The sequence below is a fragment of the Telopea speciosissima genome, chromosome 3 (assembly GCF_018873765.1).
Source record: "Telopea speciosissima isolate NSW1024214 ecotype Mountain lineage chromosome 3, Tspe_v1, whole genome shotgun sequence".
NCBI classification, from domain to species: Eukaryota; Viridiplantae; Streptophyta; class Magnoliopsida; order Proteales; family Proteaceae; genus Telopea; species Telopea speciosissima.
In genome coordinates, this window is record NC_057918.1 from 41,770,844 (window position 1) to 41,789,776 (window position 18,933).

Below are 18,933 nucleotides of genomic sequence, written 5' to 3' on the forward strand. Positions count from 1 at the left end.
TTCAACCTGGCCACTGGTCTGGGGATGGTAGGGTGTGGCCAACTTATGGACGACACCATACTTTTTCATGAGGGCCTCAAAAGGCTAATTACAAAAATCCTTGCCCCGATCACTAATGATAGCCCGGGGAGTACCAAAATGGGAGAAGATGTTCTCCTTCAGAAATTTCACAACCACCTTGTGGTCATTGGTCTTACAAGAAAATGCCTCAATCCATTTGGACACATAGTCCACAACAAGTAATATGTACAGGTTACCAAAAGAGTTAGAGAAAGGCCCCATGAAATCAATATCCCATACATCAAACACTTCAACTACCAGAATTGGGTTGAGGGGCATCATATTTATCTTAGTAAGACGCCCTAAGGATTGGCATGAAGAATATGTCCTGCAATAAGTAAAAGCGTCTTTAAATAGACTAGGCCGATAAAATCCACACTGTAAAACTTTGGCCGCAGTCTTATTAGGCCAAAAATGGCCTCCATAAGCCTGATCATGGCAAAAAGATAAGATAGATTGTTGCTCATGATCAGGGACACATCTCCGGATTACTTGATCTGGGCAGGTCTTAAAAAGATAAGGATCATCCTAAAAAAAATACTTAACTTGTGAAAAGAAACGATTCTTATCTTGGGTGGACCAATGTGCAGGTGTCACACCCGTAACCAGATAATTAACAATGTCAGCAAACCAATGTTCACTAGACACTGCCATCAGATACTCATCAGGAAAATTCTCATTGACTGGAGAATCAACAGTCAAGGAATTAGACAACCGGGATAGATGGTCTGCAACCAAATTTTCACACCCTTTCTTATCCCTAATTTCAAGATCAAATTATTGTAATAAAAGGACCCACTTAATGAGGTGAGCCTTGGCATCTTTCTTCTGCACAAGATATTTGATAGCTGCATGGTCAGTATAAACAATCACATGTGATCCAACCAAGTAGGGCCTAAACTTCTCTAAAGCAAACACAACAGCTAAAAATTCTTTCTCAGTGGTGGTATAATTAAGTTGTGCATCATTAAGAGTCCTACTTGCATAATAAATCACATGGGGCAATTTGTTGATTCTTTGCCCAAGAACAGCCCTTATAGTAAAGTCAGAGGCATCGCACATAAGCTCAAATGAAACTGTCCAAGTTGGAGCTTGAATAATGGGGGCTGAGGTCAAAGCTCTTTTCAATTGCTCAAAACTATCATGACACTCAGAAGAGAAATCAAATGGGCAGTCCTTTGCCAAAAGAGAAGTGAGAAGTCTAGCTATCTGGCTAAAGTCCTTGATGAATCTCCTGTAAAAACCTGCATGGCCAAGAAAAGATCTAATGTCCTTCACACTCTTGGGTGGTTGTAAATTGGCAATAAGGTCCACCTTAGATCTATCAACCTTGATCTCTTCTTTGGACACAATGTGACCAAGAACTATACCTTATTTTACCATGAAGTGGCGCTTCTCCCAATTTAGGACCAAGTTCTTTTCTATGCATCTTTTAAGAACCAAAGAGAGATGATGCAAGCAATTAGAAAAAGTAGAGCCGTGAATAGAAAAATCATCCATAAACACCTATAGGAAGTGCTCTACCATATCAAAAAAGATACTCATCATGCACCTTTGGAATGTAGCGGGGGCATTGCAAAGCCCAAAAGGCATACGCCGGTAAGCAAAGGTTCCATAAGGGCACGTGAAAGTGGTCTTGTGTTGGTCCTCTAGAGCAATAGGAATTTGGTTATAGCCTGCATAACCATCAAGAAAACAATAATATTCATGGCCAGCTAGTCTCTCTAACATCTGATCAATAAAAGGCAAGGGGAAGTGGTCCTTCCAAGTTGCCGCATTCAATTTCCTATAGTCAATGTACACTCTCCATCCTGTTTGGATACGGGTTGGAATCAACTCATTATTGGCATTCTCAACTACTGTGGCTCCTCCTTTCTTAGGCACAACCTGCACAGGACTCACCCATTGGCTATCAAAAATAGGATAAATGATGCCATGATCCAAGCATTTTAGGATCTCTTTCTTGATTGCCTCTTTCATCACAAGATTATCCCTCCTTTGGGGTTCCCTAGAAGGTTTGGAACTCTCCATCAGATGTATATGATGTTGAACAATGGAGGGGCTAATACCTTTGATGTCAGACATGGTCCAACCTATGTCTTCCTTATGGTCCTTTAGAAGCTTAATCAACTCTTCTTCCTGAATAGAAGTCAAATCAGAAGCAATAATAACAGGAAGAGTATGATCATGTCCTAAGAAGGCATACTTGAGGTTAGAGGGCAATGCCTTCAACTCTAATGTGGGGGGCTCAATAATAGAGGATTTGGGAATGGAAGTGGATAGGGGTCCAAGGGGCTCCAAAGGTGGTTGGATGCTCCAGACCTCAGATAAGGGGGTATCATCAACACCCTCCAATTCCTGCATACATTCTTGAAATCCCGAATCAAAATCAATCTCAAAGAACGTATCAATATAATGGGAAAATCCTTGAAGCATATGCACCTCGTCATCCATATCAGGCTGCTTGCCCAACCTAAACACATTGAAGTCAACAGAAGTATTGCCAAAAGATAATTTCATGAGACCATTCCTGCAATTGATTAAAGCATTACTGGTAGCTAGGAATGGTCTACCCAATATGATTGGGATTTGGTCCTTAAAATTAGCAGTGGGTTGGGTATCTAAAACAATAAAATCCATAGGAAAAATAAATTTCCCAACCTTCAACAGGACATCCTCAATCATTTCCTTAGGAACTTTAATCGATCGATCTGCAAGTTGAAGAGTAATTTTGGTCGGTTTCAGGTCTCCCAATCCCAGTTGTTGGTAGACATGAAAGGGTAAGAGGTTCACACTTGCACCAAAATCCAATAAGGCATGATCAATAGTGGTATGACCTATAGTGCAAGAGATGGTGGGGCTTCCAAGATCCTTATGCTTGGCTGCTACTGACTGTGAGATTAGAGAACTAATGTTAGCAGCCAAGAATGCCTTTTTGGGCACATTGGTGGTCCATTTTTGGGTGCATAAGTCTTTGAGGACTTTAAGTGGGGATCTGGGCAATAGCATCCAATAAGGGGATATTCACCTGAACCTGTTTGAACACATCCAATATCTTCTCTACAGAAGGAGACTTCTTGCTAACCAACCTATTTGGGAAAGGGGCAGGTGGGGTATAAATTCTTTCAGGGTTGGTCTTTTTAACTTCCTCAACAGAACCCTCTTTGGTTTCCTCAACCAAATCATCTGGTATATCTTTAGGTTCATCAGACGAACCTGGAACAGTAGGCACTTCAATGGCCTCTTCAGAAGGGGGAGAGTCAACAGGAGTATGAGATGGTAAAGACTGAGGTGCACTAGCCTGTTGATACTCACGGCCACTCCTTAAAGCATAAACAACATTTACCTGTCTGGAGGGCCCTTGGTGCTATTGGCCTTGTGCAACATTGGTTGGAGGAGCTTGGGTACCTTGCTGAATATGAACCTAATGCTTAGGATTTGGCTCAAGCTGGCTAGGTAACTTCCCTGTTTCCCTCTCATGCAGGATTGTGACAAGCTGGGTGAGTTATTTTTCCATGTTATAGTGGCTTGTCCTGAGAAGAGCTATCTTGTTGTCCATCTCATTCAATCTTGTTGCCTCTCCTGTATTAGTAAATCCTAGGGGTTACTAATAAGGTGCAAGGAGAGGAGCCCTAGCAGAATTAATAGAAGGTCCTGGATGAGGACGAGGGGGAAAGAGGTTAGGAGACATTCCTTGGCTTTGTGGTGCATAGTTGGGCCTTTGGGCACCAACCTGGCCTTGATGGTTAAAGTTGGATGGGCCTGCTTGGTTCCCTTGATTCCATGAGAAATTGGGGTGATTTCTCCATCCTGGATTGTAAGTATTGCTATATGGGTTATTTTGGTAGAGAGCACTTACATTCTCAGTGCTGGAATTGCCCACCAAGGTGTTGGGGCATTCCTCAGAAAGGTGTCCAGGGGTTTGGCACCAACTGCATACCGACACATGGTTGACTTGGTTAACCGGATTAACTGGTATAGACTCTTTAAGAACTATGGACTCCAACCGTTTTATGAGGTTGTCAAGTTTGGCCTCCTTGGCTGGCATACCCTCAATGAGATACCCCTTAGTGGTCCTTTCAGCCTCTTGGGAAGATTCTCATTCCCTAGTCTTATCAGCCAAGTTGGTTAAGAATGTCCATGCATCATTCTCCTCAGAAAAAGAAGTAAAGCCCGCTGGACACATAGACTCTACAAGTTACTTGGTCTGATAATCAATACCCTCATAAATAATTTGGCATAGCTGCCACAAGTCAAAACCATGGTGAGGGCATTCTAAAAGGAGGTCCTTGAATCTTTCCATGAATTTAGAAAAAGACTCATGTGGTTTCCGCCTGAACTGGAGGATGTCACTTTTAAGCTTATTGGTCTTGTGAAGAGGGAAGAATTTTCTCAAAAAGACAATGGTGAACTCATCCCATGTATTAATGGAGTTTGTTGGCAGTCCATAGAGCCACTTCTTGGCCTAGTGTTTCAGGGCAAAGGGTATAAACCTAAGCCTAACTGCATCATCAGTCAAATTCTGGACCTTAATTAGAACACAGACCTCCTCAAATTCCCTAAGGAAGAGATATGCATCCTCATTAGCCATCCCATGGAAATGGGGTAGCATGCTGATGAAGTTGGTCTTGAGTTCATAGTTATTCCCTGTAACAACAGGCATACTAATGCATGAGGGTTGTGTAGCCCTAGTGGGGTAAAACCTATCCTTAAGAGTCTTGGGTTGTTGGTCACCCATGGTCAAAGGTGGTAGGGAAGGTGGTCTTCTAATAAGACGATTACTTGAATCACGAGTCCACACCTTAGCCACCTAAACAGATATGAGGTCTCTTTTAGAAAAAAAAAATATAAATAAAACACTTAAAAAAAAAAAACTAGAAACAAGAGGGAGCCCAAGGTAGATAGTACATCTCTATCCCTCAAAAAGCGAAACAATGGTTCAAAAGCTGTAAGGATGCCATATAGGTTGACAGCAAGGGAACCCGTATAGTCTTCTATAGCCACCTACGTGCGACTCCAATATGGATTCTGATGTAGAATGGAGGTCTACTATACGTTTATGTTTACAACACACTCACTATGTCGCTTTCCTATTATCAAGAGTGGTCACCTCCAAAGATAAGTCACATGTGAATCCACCTAACCAAGTCAAGATGTAGTGTCATAGGTAACTTAATCCTATGAGGGACACCAAAAGATGGAGGGTTGAAGCATATGAAGGACTTTAGATTGGGCGCACACTATTTGAAACAGAAGAGAAACAAGAAGAGGTTTTCAAAAACTGATTTTTTTTTTTTTTTCAAAAAAAAAGAAGAAAAAATAATAAACTAAAACACTTCGAACTACTTAAAAATCAGATAAATAAAATGGACAATAATCTCCCCAGTAACGGCGCCAAAAACTTGTTTGAGTTAAAATAAAGCCACAAGCGTATGGGTCAATCGTAGCTACGGGTCGAACACGAGGAGATATACGCCACTCTATTTAACTAATTTAAAAGTAATGCAAAGTGAACCAAATTAAAGTGTTAAATTAAACTAATTAAACTAACGAAAATCAATGCATCCTAACTCATAAGCATCTAACAAAATTAAGGGATTAAATCGGCGTCCTAACACATGAGCATCTAACCTATCAAACTAAAGCGAATTGAAAGGAATAAAAATGCAGCCATACATACTAACCACATAAAAAGAAATAAGGGAATAAAAATGCATCCATAAATCACAACCATATAAAATTAAAATAAAAGAAATAGAGAGGGAAGAAGAAGAAGATAGAGAGAGATAGAGGAGATGGAGAATGAGATTGAGAGTTTAGATAGTAAAACCTGGATGTGCTTGCATGAATGTAATTGAAAAGCTTGAATACTTGCATAAACTTACCATGGCCTCCTCTTCTAAATCTTCAAGTCTTGTCATCAACTTAAGAACTTAGACTAGAAGGCTTAAAACCTAAACTAGAATTAAGAAATTACAACCCAATTGAAGACTTAAATTGAAATCAAAGCATAAACTAAACCTATTATAACCATTAACTAAAAATCATAAAAGCAAACTAGAACTTAGAAAAGCCAAAAATCACAAATTAGAAGGAGAAGAAGAGAAGAAATTTCACTAAGTGAATGACCAATTTTTACAAGAGAGGTAGGGGGTATTTATAGGTGGAAGAGAGGAGAAGAGAGAAGATGGAAGTGTAGGAGAAATATTCCCTAGGAAAAAAGAATATTCTCTTCTCTTTCCTCTTTTACAATGCCTTGAATCCTAAGAAAAAAGAAAAAAAAAAAGAAAGAAGAAGAAGAGAAGATTGTTTACATAGACCTTCTATTTCTAGAAAAATAAACTTCCAATTCTACCAAGTGCTTCCTTTTCTTTGTAGATATCTTCTCTAAGCAATAAAATCAAAGTATCTTTGATTTTTCAACCTTCCATAGATGAGAAAATATAAATCTGTAATTCTAGAAGTGCCCGTGAGAAGTTGGAGGAGAGAGAGAGTAAGGGTGATGACTAGGATTCCTTCAAGAATAAATAAAATACTCATTCTGTCCTTCAGAAAACATGAAGCATGGGGTGTTTATATAGGCTTCACCATTGTGTTCCTTACAAAAAATCACCCAAAATAGACCCAAATTTCGTCCAATTCGGAGTTGGGGAGCCCAAGATATCTCAAGTTGAAGTTGGACTGTCCAGAGCCTTCCAAATGGAATCTTTCGGGTACAGTAAAGTAATTTCTGATAATTTGTTAAGACCCCTGGAATCTGAACTTTCGCTTCACTTTGTCCCCGTCCGACTGTCAATAATTATAAATAAACCCCTGTACACCATTTTGGCGCGTCGTTACGAAAATGGCCATAACTTCTTCGTTTCAATTCGGAATCAAGTGTCGTTTGAACCGTTGCGAAGCTGACTCGATGGGCTATGCATCCATACTATTAACACCTCAAAAAAAGCTTAAAAACATCTCCTTAGTATCATCTCCTCTATTTTCATAATAATTCACCTAAACCCTGAAAAGCACAAGAAAGCACCGAGTAACTCTGTCCAATGTGGTAAAATGTATGCTTTATGCCCTAAGATTTCCCACATAAATGTGCTCATCAGTTCCCAAAAGTGCATCCAAGATCTTTTGGCCTTTGGTGAATGTATGCAATTTAGATGTTTATTCCTTTGTTTTCCTTTTCCAAGGTTACTAAATATGCATTTAAATCATCTACTTTAGCATATAAGCAAGCTACCTCATTGTCCAAGGCTAATTTGGAAGTCTCTAATATACAACTAGCATCATATAATGCTTCTAAACCTTTTTCTAACGTCATCCTCATCAATTTCATCGGTATCTATATCATCAAATTCACACTATATTTGGAGTTTGAACTATGGTAGTTAGAGTTTACCTCAATGTCTTCTTATTCTCTTTCAAAATGTGTCATTAGTGCAATATTTGTAGTCTCTTCATCGGAGTCATTTTTGTCCTCATCATCACTTGATTCCAATGTAGTTTCAACCACATAGGCTTTCTTTTTTATCTTTGAGATTGGGACATTCGGTCTTGAAGTGACCCGGTTTCCTATGTTCATAGAAAACAATGCCCTTTTTGTTAGATGAATGTTTGTGTTGTGTTTGTACACACACACACACATACATAATCTATTTATAACCACCACCAATATTGCCCACACTTACAGCTTATCACAATTCTCCCCTTTGCTTCTAGGTAACAACTGTCACTCCCGCTATAAAGAATGCCAACATACTCTGACATTTGACTTGGAGACTGATATTGTCATCAATAACAATTGAACTGAAGCAAAAAATGAAAGTTGGAGATTAACATTGTCTTCATCACTCATACCTCATCACTGCAACACTTCATCACATCTGCTCTCCCCTTTGCATAACTATAATTCTCATCATCTAATACCTCAAGATGCACAAAAAAACAAAGGAATTGCAAGATGTGTCCAGTGATGATCCAAACATTCTTCAACTAGGATCCCTACTGCTATCAACTAGAATCCACATAGGGGTACTAACACATCAATTAGTGATCTCCCCCTCTCCTTGTGCACCTTAATGCTTGGGTACATTATCACTCCCACACTCAACTTGAGTGATGTTTAGTGTAGCTGCACATACCTCAATGCGCTTCTCTCTCCATACTAGCTGACCAACTGCCTTGGTCTTCATGGCTTCTTCTGTGACTGCCTCTCAATTTTTCTTGTTTCCATTTCTACCTCTCATCTGCGTCACTGCCATCTTCTATTGTCTCTGTCCTATCATACACATAGTAGATGCTAGAAAAGGAAACTTGGTGGGTGAATATTGGATATTCAACCCAATATTTGATTCCTCTAGCAATACATATCTTTTCTATTAGAGAAAGATTGGTTGGGTAGATATTTGAGTCACATTTAGTAACTCAATATATGACACCCATGTGAGCTAGCATATTTGGGGATTTTTGTGAGACAAATATATATATTTATGGAATCACAAAAATCAAGAGATACACACAAGAACCCAAACGTGGAGCTCTCTCCCGTCCTCCCAAAATCCTTTTTTCTCCTTCCCTTCTTCTCTTGGTGTTTGATCCTAGAAGAAATCAAGGTGTGTGTTCCTTGGTGGTGTGGAGGAGACATAAAGCTTGACCGTGTGGGAACGCAAAGCTTGCGTGGTGCGTTGAACGATTGTGAAAGGGCTATCATCGGTTGGAGGTCTTGCACTTGTGAGGCTTAGGTAATAATCAATCCCTGCTTTGTTCTTTATTTTGAATGACTTCTCCATCGATATTGTGATCCTATTTACGCTTCCGTTGCGGTCGCACTTGCGATGCCTTTAGTGGCATAAGAGCCTCTTTATCAATGGGGTAGTTTTCAATTTTATTTGTTCATTATTATGTGATGCTCATAAAATTTTATTCCATTCTGTTTATTAAAAAAAAATAAAATTGAAGGTGAGATGTATGCGGACATAGGGGCCACGGGCTTGCTGCCTACGCGCTCCCCTAGCAGCAAGCAACCCCACCCCTGCCGTGCCCATGCCCCCTTGCCCGTGTGCACCTGGCCGCCTGCGGCATGTGCGCAGGACTGCCAGCTGCATGCGTGCGTGGGCAGCCTTGCCGCATGTGGTGCTGCCTTATGTTTGTGCACTTGTTTTCCCTGATTTTCCCTTTTGTTTTGCTATACTTTGTGTAGCAGGTTTTTATCTATAAAATAAAAAAATAAAAAAATAAAAAAAATCTGGTTTGCTTTATGGGGAAGATCTCTTGGAGAAGATGGGTGGAAAGATTCTTTCATTCACCCACCTTCCCCATATGCATAATGGCTTATGATATTTTTATGGATTAATAATTTTATTGTAAGCATATCTGTGATGGTTTTGTGGGGGCATGTGTCATGACCATTATAGCATAAGTTGTCATGGTAATAGCTATGTGATGTACATGATCATAGTGACATTGGATTGTCATGGTAATGGTCATGTAATGCACATAACCATTATGACATAAGTTGTCATGGCAATGGTTGCATGATGGATGCATTGGATGCACATGATCATAATGACTTGGATTGTCATGGAATGATGTTTTATGTGTTTTTGGGCAATTTTCACATAATTGTTGGAATATTAATCTTTGAGCATCATATGTGTAATGAGACCATGGTTATGGGATGTAAAATTACATGCATTAGATGTATGTGTGTGCTAGGCATGGCATGGTTGTGATTTTATATATAATTTCTTTTATTATCCTCCAGGCAGTCCAATTTTAGTGGACTGGTTTCCTACTATGTATTTTTATTTATTTGGAAAGGGTTGTAATATTTTTGGCTTAGTTTAAAAATATTCATTGTAACCACTTGGAGACTTTCGTGGATCGTGGATCATGGATCAAGGATCATGGATTATGGATCATGGATCATGGATCATAGATCGTGGATCGTGGATCATGGATCAGGGATCTTGTCAGTTCGTTAGAGAGAAGATTGAAGGAAGGACTCACTTGGAGTGTCCCAATTTATTACAGTTTTGAATTTCCCTGTAATAGTTATTGCATATGCATTATCACACTATAATTGCCATGAGTGGGAGTGACATATGAGGCTATGATTGCTCCCATCCATTTTTAGTCAAAGTGAGTTTGTCTTAGTCATGAACTCATGTTGATTAAAAATGTTATCCCATAACCATTGGTGTATATGTGTTTATAGTTTTCCTTGGATGGATGTGCTATTTTGTTTATACATTGGACGTGTGTTTATGGTTTATATGCGTTCTCATTTTTCCTCTTTATAATACAAGTGTGATATGGGAAACCCTGGTTGGTGGGATTCTTATGGCCTCCCTTAGTTGGTGAGTGTAGAAATGTCATTGATCCACCCTTGTAGATGCCGATAGGATAATATTTGGGTGAATTGGTGAAATTTTCTACACTCATCTCACATGTGATAGGTAGAGAATATGGTCAGTGGTATGTGTTCTATGATAATAGGCATTAACCCATAAACACCATAGTTCCCTCCGAAATTAAGGGTGAACACTTGAGTGTGTGTCAGCCAATAGGAATGGGCATGACACTCAGGTGGCGAAATACATTGGAAGTCTAAGTGACGGACAAAATAGTCCACCCAATCAAGATGCGAATAATAAACTCCGATAGGCTAAGTCAGGAGCGAGGGTTGGTCGTTTCCAATTCATGCCCTACAAGCTAGAGGGAAGCTTGGGGTGTGATTGACCATTGATTGTTCTTACCCCAGTTATTTCAATGGTTGTAGATCATGCTAATTAGTAATTTTTGTACATTATGTAGATTTTAAAAATGTCAACCCAAATGAACTATGCCGCCCTTATCAAAGACCATGTTTTGACTGGCCCTAACTATGTTGACTAGAGGAGGAACATCAAGTTACTCCTATTTGTGGAAGGTCTAATGTCTGTCCTGGACGAAGATGAGCCTGAATTCCCTAATGAGGAGAACCCTGATTCTAAGCCTGCCTATGAGTTATTTCGACAGAAAAACTCTAAGGCAAAACTCCTCATATTGAGTTCTCTGGAGAAGACTATCGCTGATTCGGTCAAGGATCTGTACTTGACCAAGGACATGATGGAGGAGTTGAAGGAGATGTATGGGAGGGAAGAACATCATGCCCATCATCAATTGGTGATACTCTTCCATGGCACGAAGATGGCTCAAGGTACTCCGGTTATTGTCCATGCCATAAAACTGAGGAACTTGTTCCTGGATCTGGAGAACCTTGGGACATCATTCAAGCTGAATTATAAGATGGATGTCATCTTCTACTCATTGCCTCAGGACATCTACGGATCATTTATTGTCAATTACAATATAAATAAATTTTTCGTGGAACTCCCTGAGCTGGGCAACATGTTGCAAGAAGTGGAAGCTGCATCCAAGAAGCAGAAAGTGGAGGTCTTGACTACAGAGGATAAGTCTTCTTCCTCAAAGCCCAAGGGCAAGAAGAAGAAGAAGAAGGCTAACAAGGATAAAAACCCTAAGGTTGGCGATAAGGGAATTCAGAAGAACAAGAGCAAGGGGACTTGTTTCTATTGTAAGAAGGACGAACATTGGAAAAAGGAATGTCGTGCTTTCCTGTCTGCTCAGAAAAAGAAGCAGGAGAAATAGGAAGAAGGTATTGCTGAAACCTTGGTCCTTTATGAGTCTAATTTGTTAGAGGAACCTACTAACACATGGCTGGTGGACTCGGGGTCTACCGCCCATATTTATAACTTATTGCAGGGGTTCAAGCTGACAAGAAGACTGAGTAAGGATGAAGTTCGATTGCGAACGGGTACGGGTGTTGGGCCCGTTGGAGATTTTACTTTATTTTTTAGTAGTATTACTTTAATTTTGAGAGATTGTTTTTATGTTTCTCAGTTTAGGAGGAACATTGTTTCTGTTAGTAGGCTTGTTAAGGATGGTTATACTTTCCTCGATGGTAATAAATTAACTATTCGATTGAATAATTCTTTTATTGCTTCTGCAGAGCCTACTAGATAACGGGTTATATCTCTTAAAACTGGTACTAGAGGTGAATAAGATCTCCAATAATTCTTTGAAAAGAAAATCAGCCCAAGATAATTCTACATACCTTTGGCACTTGAGGTTAGGTCATATTGGAGTAGAAAGGATAAACAGGTTGGTGAAGGATGGGGCTTTGGAATCATTGAAGGTAGAACCTTACCCAACCTGTGAATCGTGTCTACAAGAAAAAATGACCAAGAAACCCTTCTCTAACAAGGGAAGAAGAGTCGAAGCAGTGTTAGAATTGATACACTTAGATGTATGTGGACCCATCAACGTTCAGGTGAGGTATGGTTACGAATACTTCATGACCTTCACTGATGACTACTCTCATTATGGTTATATTTACTTGATGCACCACAGAAAACCTTTGATAAATTCAAAGAATTTCGAGCGGAGGTCGAAAAACAGTTGGGTAATTGCATCAAGTACCTTCGATCTGATCGAGGAGGAGAGTACTTATCAGATGAGTTCATGGACTATCTGAAAGAAGCTGGGATCATAACCAAGTTGACGGCCCCAGGAACACCTCAATAGAACGAAGTTTTAGAAAGGAGGAACCGAACCTTGTTGGACATGGTTCAGTCCATGTTGAGTTATTCGGAACTGCCATTGAGCTTTTGGGGTTTCGCACTAGAAACTGCCATCTATATACTGAACAGGGTACCAACAAAGTCTGTGACCAGAACACCTTTTGAGTTGTGGTATCGGTGTAAGCCAGGTCTTCAACATCTTAAGGTGTGGGGTTGCATAGCGCATGTAAGAAAACAACAGACAGATAAGTTGGAATCCCGAACAGATAGATGCTATTTCTTGGGATACCCTAAGACTACAATAGGCTACTACTTCTATAACCCTGTTAATCAGAAAGTCATAGTTAGTAAGCATGCGACTTTTCTTGAGGATGACATGATCTCACCGAGATCAGATCCATTGGTCATTAAAGAAATAACTGATGACCAAGTACCCTCTGCACCGATAGAGGTTCCAGTTGACGTACCCACAGTTGAGCAACAGTTTCAAGAGCCTAGGAGGAGTGGGAGGTCTATCAGACCACCAACTCGTTTGAACCTTCTCACTGAGGAGAATCAAAAGGTGGAAGAATTCCACATGGTGTCTGATTGTTCAGACACAAATCCTTATACTTATGTTGAGGCTCTTAAGGACGTTGACTCGATGAAATAGTAGGAAGCTATGCGTAGTGAAATAGATTCCATGGATTCTAATCATGTCTGGACTCTTGAAGATCTACCAGTTGGGGTAAAATCCATAGGGTGTAAATGGATCTACAAGAGGAAGAGAGGTGTGGATGGAAAGGTGGAATGTTTCAAGGCAAGACTGGTGGCGAAGGGATACACTCAGAAAGAGGGTGTTGACTATGATGAAACTTTCTCACCTGTAGCGATGATTAAATCTATTAGGATTCTATTGTCGATTGCTGCATACCATGACTATAAAATCTAGCAGATGAATGTGCAGACCGCTTTCCTTAACGGTTATCTTGATAAGGTCATATACATGAATCAGCCAGAGGGTTTTGTCTCTCCAGGAGAGGAAAACAAGGTATGCAGGTTGTTAAGGTCCATTTATGGACTAAAACAAGCTTCCAGATCATGGAACATCCATTTTGATCAAACTATCAAGGATTTTGAGTTTGAACAGAACTTTGATGAGCCATGTGTATATAAGAAAGTCTGTGGGAGTAACGTCTGTTTTCTAGTCCTATATGTGGATGATATATTGCTCATTGGGAATGATGTAGAGTTACTTTCATCTATAAAGATGTGGTTATCCAAAACATTCTCAATGAAGGATTTGGGTGAACCCAGCTACATCCTAGGAATTAAGCTTGTGAGAGATCGCAAGAAGAGGATGTTGGGATTGTCGCAATCCACCTACATTGATAAAGTTCTTGAGAGGTTCAACATGCAGGATTCGAAGAGAGGTAGTGTGCCCCTCAGACATGGAATCGGTTTATCCAAGTCACAAAGTCCTCAAACTCCTGAGGAAATTGAGACTATGAAGAGAGTTCCTTATGCTTCGGCAGTAGGAAGTCTGATGTATGCCATGTTGTGTACCAGGCCAGATATTTGTCATGCCGTAGGGATTGTGAGTCGATATCAATCCAATCTAGGACAGAAAAATTGGATAGTTATCAAGGGGATCCTTAAGTACTTAAGGAGGACCAAAGATTACTTTCTTGTATATGGTTGTGATCAGTTGTCAGTTGTTGGATATACGGATTCGGACTTCCAAACTGACAAGGATGACAGAAAGTCCACCTCTGGGATGGTTTTTGTGATTGGTGGGGGTGCAGTGATTTGGAGGAGTGCCAAACAGAAGTCAACAGCTGATTCCACAACAGAAGCTGAGTACTTGGTAGCTAGTGAAGCAGCCAAGGAAGGTGTCTGGCTCAAGAAATTCTTGATAGACATAGGGGTGGTCCCTGAGCTAGTGGAGCGACCCATACAATTGTTATGTGACAACATGGGAGCTATAGCACAAGTGAAGGAACCAAGAGCTCATCAGAGGAACAAGCATGTGGAGCGGAAATATCACTTGATCCATGAGATTATTCAGCGTGGTGATGTAGCCATAGCTAAGGTTGACACTACAGATAACTTATCTGACCCCATGACTAAGGCATTGCCTCCTAGTGTTTTAGAGAAACATGTTGGGAATATGGGGGTGAAGTCCATGGGTGACTGGCACTGATGTACAAAACTTTTTCTATTTGAATTAATAAATTCTTGTTTTGATTAGCATGATCAGTTGTTGAGCTCAGTTATTCTCATTAGGTATTTATACCTAAAACTGTTCACCACTAGGGATGGAACTGGACATCCCATCCGGCATGGTGGCCACATTGTGTGTGCTTAGGGAGGATCTTTTTCCAAGACACAAATGTGAGTGTACATATGGTGTGTACATTGGACTGGATCATTGAGAATTTCACATGTGGTGTACTGTCAGTTCATAAAGAAAATGAGATTCTCTTAAGTAGTTCACGATTGGTCCCTTGACCTTAGGGGTCCTTATCGACGCATTCATATGTTGAGAGTTTTGGTGTAAACGGTTGATGTCTCTCTCTGACTATATATCGGTGCGCTGGATTCTCAATGTCTGACTGTATTCGAAAGAGATGCCCAACATGGAAACCATAGCCCATACGTTGGGATTATGTTGAGGAGAGTATTCTATATAGGATTGGACTTAAATCCGGTACCTGTAGCATTTTTTAAAATTGTTTTTAGAAATGTTTTTAGTTACATATATAAAACATTACCTATTTTCTTGAACATTTTGTTTGAAATGTTTTCTGTTGGTCCAATCAAGGTAATTGAATCTCTCGATCGGTGTATCGGTTCATTGAGGATTGACAGTCTCGTACACATGTCTTATATTGAACTATGCAACATTGTTTTATGGGGGACTGATGTGTGTTTTAACTACTTACCTTAGGCGTAGGTTATTACATCTGCTTAGCATCTTCGATGTCATATTTTTTAGAAGCTAAGTGGTATCACATTGCGATCCTACCCCTTTCCTTTCGCTTCCATTCATCTACGCGGTAACGGTTGATCGTGAATCCCTTTTCATAATCCTCTTGTAAGATTGGATCTTATAGTAGGATGGAGGAGATTGTTACAAAAGGAAATTTGGTGGGTGAATGTTGGATATTCAACCCAATATTTGATTCCTCTAGCAATACATATCTTTCCTATTAGAGAAAGATTGGTTGGGTAGATATTTGAGTCACATTTAGTAACTCAATATATGACACCCATGTGAGCTAGCATATTTGGGGATTTTTGTGAGACAAATATATATATTTGTGGAATCACAAAAATCACAAGAGATACACACAAGAACCCAAACGTGGAGCTCTTTCCCCTCCTCCCAAAATCCATTTTCTCCTTCCCTTCTTTTCTTGGTGTTTGATCCTAGAAGAAATCAAGGTGTGTGTTCCTTGGTGGTGTGGAGGAGACATAAAGCTTGACCATGTGGGAACGCAAAGCTTGCGTGGTGCATGGAACGATTGTGAAAAGGCTATCATCGGTTGGAGGTCTTGCACTTGTGAGGCTTAGGTAATAATCGATCCCTGCTTCGTTCTTTATTTTGAATGACTTCTCCATCGATATTGTGATCCTATTTACGCTTCCGTTGTGATCGCACTTGCGATGCCTTCAGTAGACTTGTCTGTGACCCTATCACTTATTTTGTTTTTTTTCTCGATCTCCATACTAGGCTCACTACTTCTGAACTAGTACATGTGCCTGTCTTTGGTTTTTCTTTCTTTAGTCTCCACACACTACACAATGTAACCTGAGAATCCTGAATGGGCTGTGACTGATGCTTCTTCTTGGATTGTCCCTTAACATACCTTTTAGAACCTTTTCTTTCCTTCTTGGTTCTATGAGTCTGCCTATGTTCATGAGGGTGGCTAAATGAAATTACTACTCTACAATCTCTAGCCATATGTCCAAAGTAGTGGCATCTGAAACTTTCTATTGAATGTCCTATCTGAGGTAGGATGAGATTTCTTCTTCCGTAGTTCCATTGCCTCATATTGTGCCTGCAATTTGAACTTCTGTAACCAAACTCATTACATGTAAAACAATATCCATAAAATTGGGAATTCACCATGGGTTCTCTTCTCTGCCATCTGTAAGGAAACCTCTGCATAGACCTCTAGTAGGTGTATTTTTTGAACCTCTTATGCTCAACTGATCCTTGCTGGTAGACTTTACCTAATTTGCCATTACCATAAAATCTGTCATTCTCCTTATATCCTCAATTCCTTACTGAACTTGTCTGTTGTGCCCTTTGTCTCTATTGATTGACCTGGGTAGCTCTATATTTGTCCAATCCCTGCTTGGCCATGCATTTTATCTTTGGGTTGCATGGGGAGTCTTATCAGGGTAAACACGCTTACCTTTTCTCCTTGACTGTGACTAGTCCTGATTCACTCTTTCTTGTCTCACTGGACTCTTAGCCGTACCTTTGCCCTTTTGCTTTAACAACGGTGCTCTGATTGATTTGATAACCTCTTCTAATCCATTGCATCTCTGTATACTAGAGCTAAGTTGTGCTTTAAGTCTTTTAGTGATATTTATAGCCTCATTTTCAAACACCTCAAGGTCATTAAGCATGAGAGATTTCTCTTTCAACTAATCTCTCAAATCTGAGTTCTCTGACTCCAGCCTATTACAATTCTCACTCTTCTTACTGAGTTGATCTTCAAGTGACTCTACACTATGAAACCCACTTCTATCATCTAATACATATGAGGTACTAGGCTCACTGCTCTCTAACAATAGTGCCTCCAAGACTGCAATCTCCACTTCTAGTCCACAACATTTCTCAACATTTGATATGAATTGTGCCTTAAGCTTTTCACGTTTACTGCATCTTGAAAGTGATTGAAAAGATATGCATGCATCAATACCCAATGCATAATCTCTTTGTTTCTCCATCTCCTCCTACTCAAAATGTGCCAATTTCTCTCAATATGGCTGCTTCCTTTTGAAATTCATTATAGAATAGGCAAGACTACTTCTCAAGTTTATCCTTCAAGGTTGAGTTTTTTAACTCCAACCTTGATCACATCTCAAATTGTTTGCAAAGTTGTTCTTCAAGTGCACTAACCACTGAGTCACCTCTTCTATCTACTAATTGTGCTCTCAAGATAATGACTCCCTCTTTAAGGTTGCTGCATCTAAAATCTTTTCTAATGATTTGTGCTTCTACTTCTTCAATAACAAAACTAGACTCCTTCTCAAGTCTACTACACAGCAATCTTAGAAGACAATTGTTTCTCTTACTCTTTTGTAACTGTTAGCTGAACCGAAAATGGGAGAATGGCTTGAGTTAGTGATTCTTCAGTCATAGTCCTTTCATTTATATCTTTTACTAATGAGCAAAATTATAATACTGCCCCTGTATAGCAACATGCTTATATTAGGGCAATAAACAAAGAAAGAAAACACCCAAAATACCCTTATTGGGTTACATAACTCAACATTACCCCTCAAGTTGGTGCATAAATATCACACATGCCCAACTTGACTAGACTAGGATGAAATAACTTTCCACTTCACCATTTAGTGAATACATCTACAAGTTGTTCGTCGGATTTCACAATAGGTATACAAATCTGTCCACTTTCTAACTTCTCCTTGATGAAGTGTCTGTCGATCTCCATATGCTTGGTACAGTCGTGTTGCATTGGATTGTGAGCAATGCTGATTGTTGCTTTGTTGTCACAGTACAACATCATGGGATGATGAACAGAACACCCAATATCCTGGAGCAAACTCTGAAGCCATAATAGTCCACATATGCCCTAGGCCATCGTACAGAATTCCGTTTCAGTGCTAGACCTAGCCACCACATTTTGCTTCTTACTTCGCCATATGACAAGGTTACCTCCTACAAAGGAACATTAACCTAAAGTGGATTTTCTGTCTGGGTTGGCACCCCCAATCAGCATCTGTGTACACCTCAATGCGAAGGTGATCATGTGGAGACAGGAGAATCCCTTTCCTTAGAGCTGACTTCAAATAGTGGAGAACACAAAGAACAACAGCCATATGGGTGGAGCAGGGATCATGCATGTACTAATGGACCAAACTAACAGCAAATGCAATGTCTGGTCTGGTGTCAGAGAGATAGATTAGTTTTCCCACCAACCTTTGATAACGCCCCTTATCAACAGGATCACCGTCCTTCTCTTGTAGACGAGTAGTAGCCTCCAAAGGAGTGTCACATGGGTGACATCCTAACAAACCAGTCTCTGAAAGTAAATCTACAACATATTTCCTTTGGGAG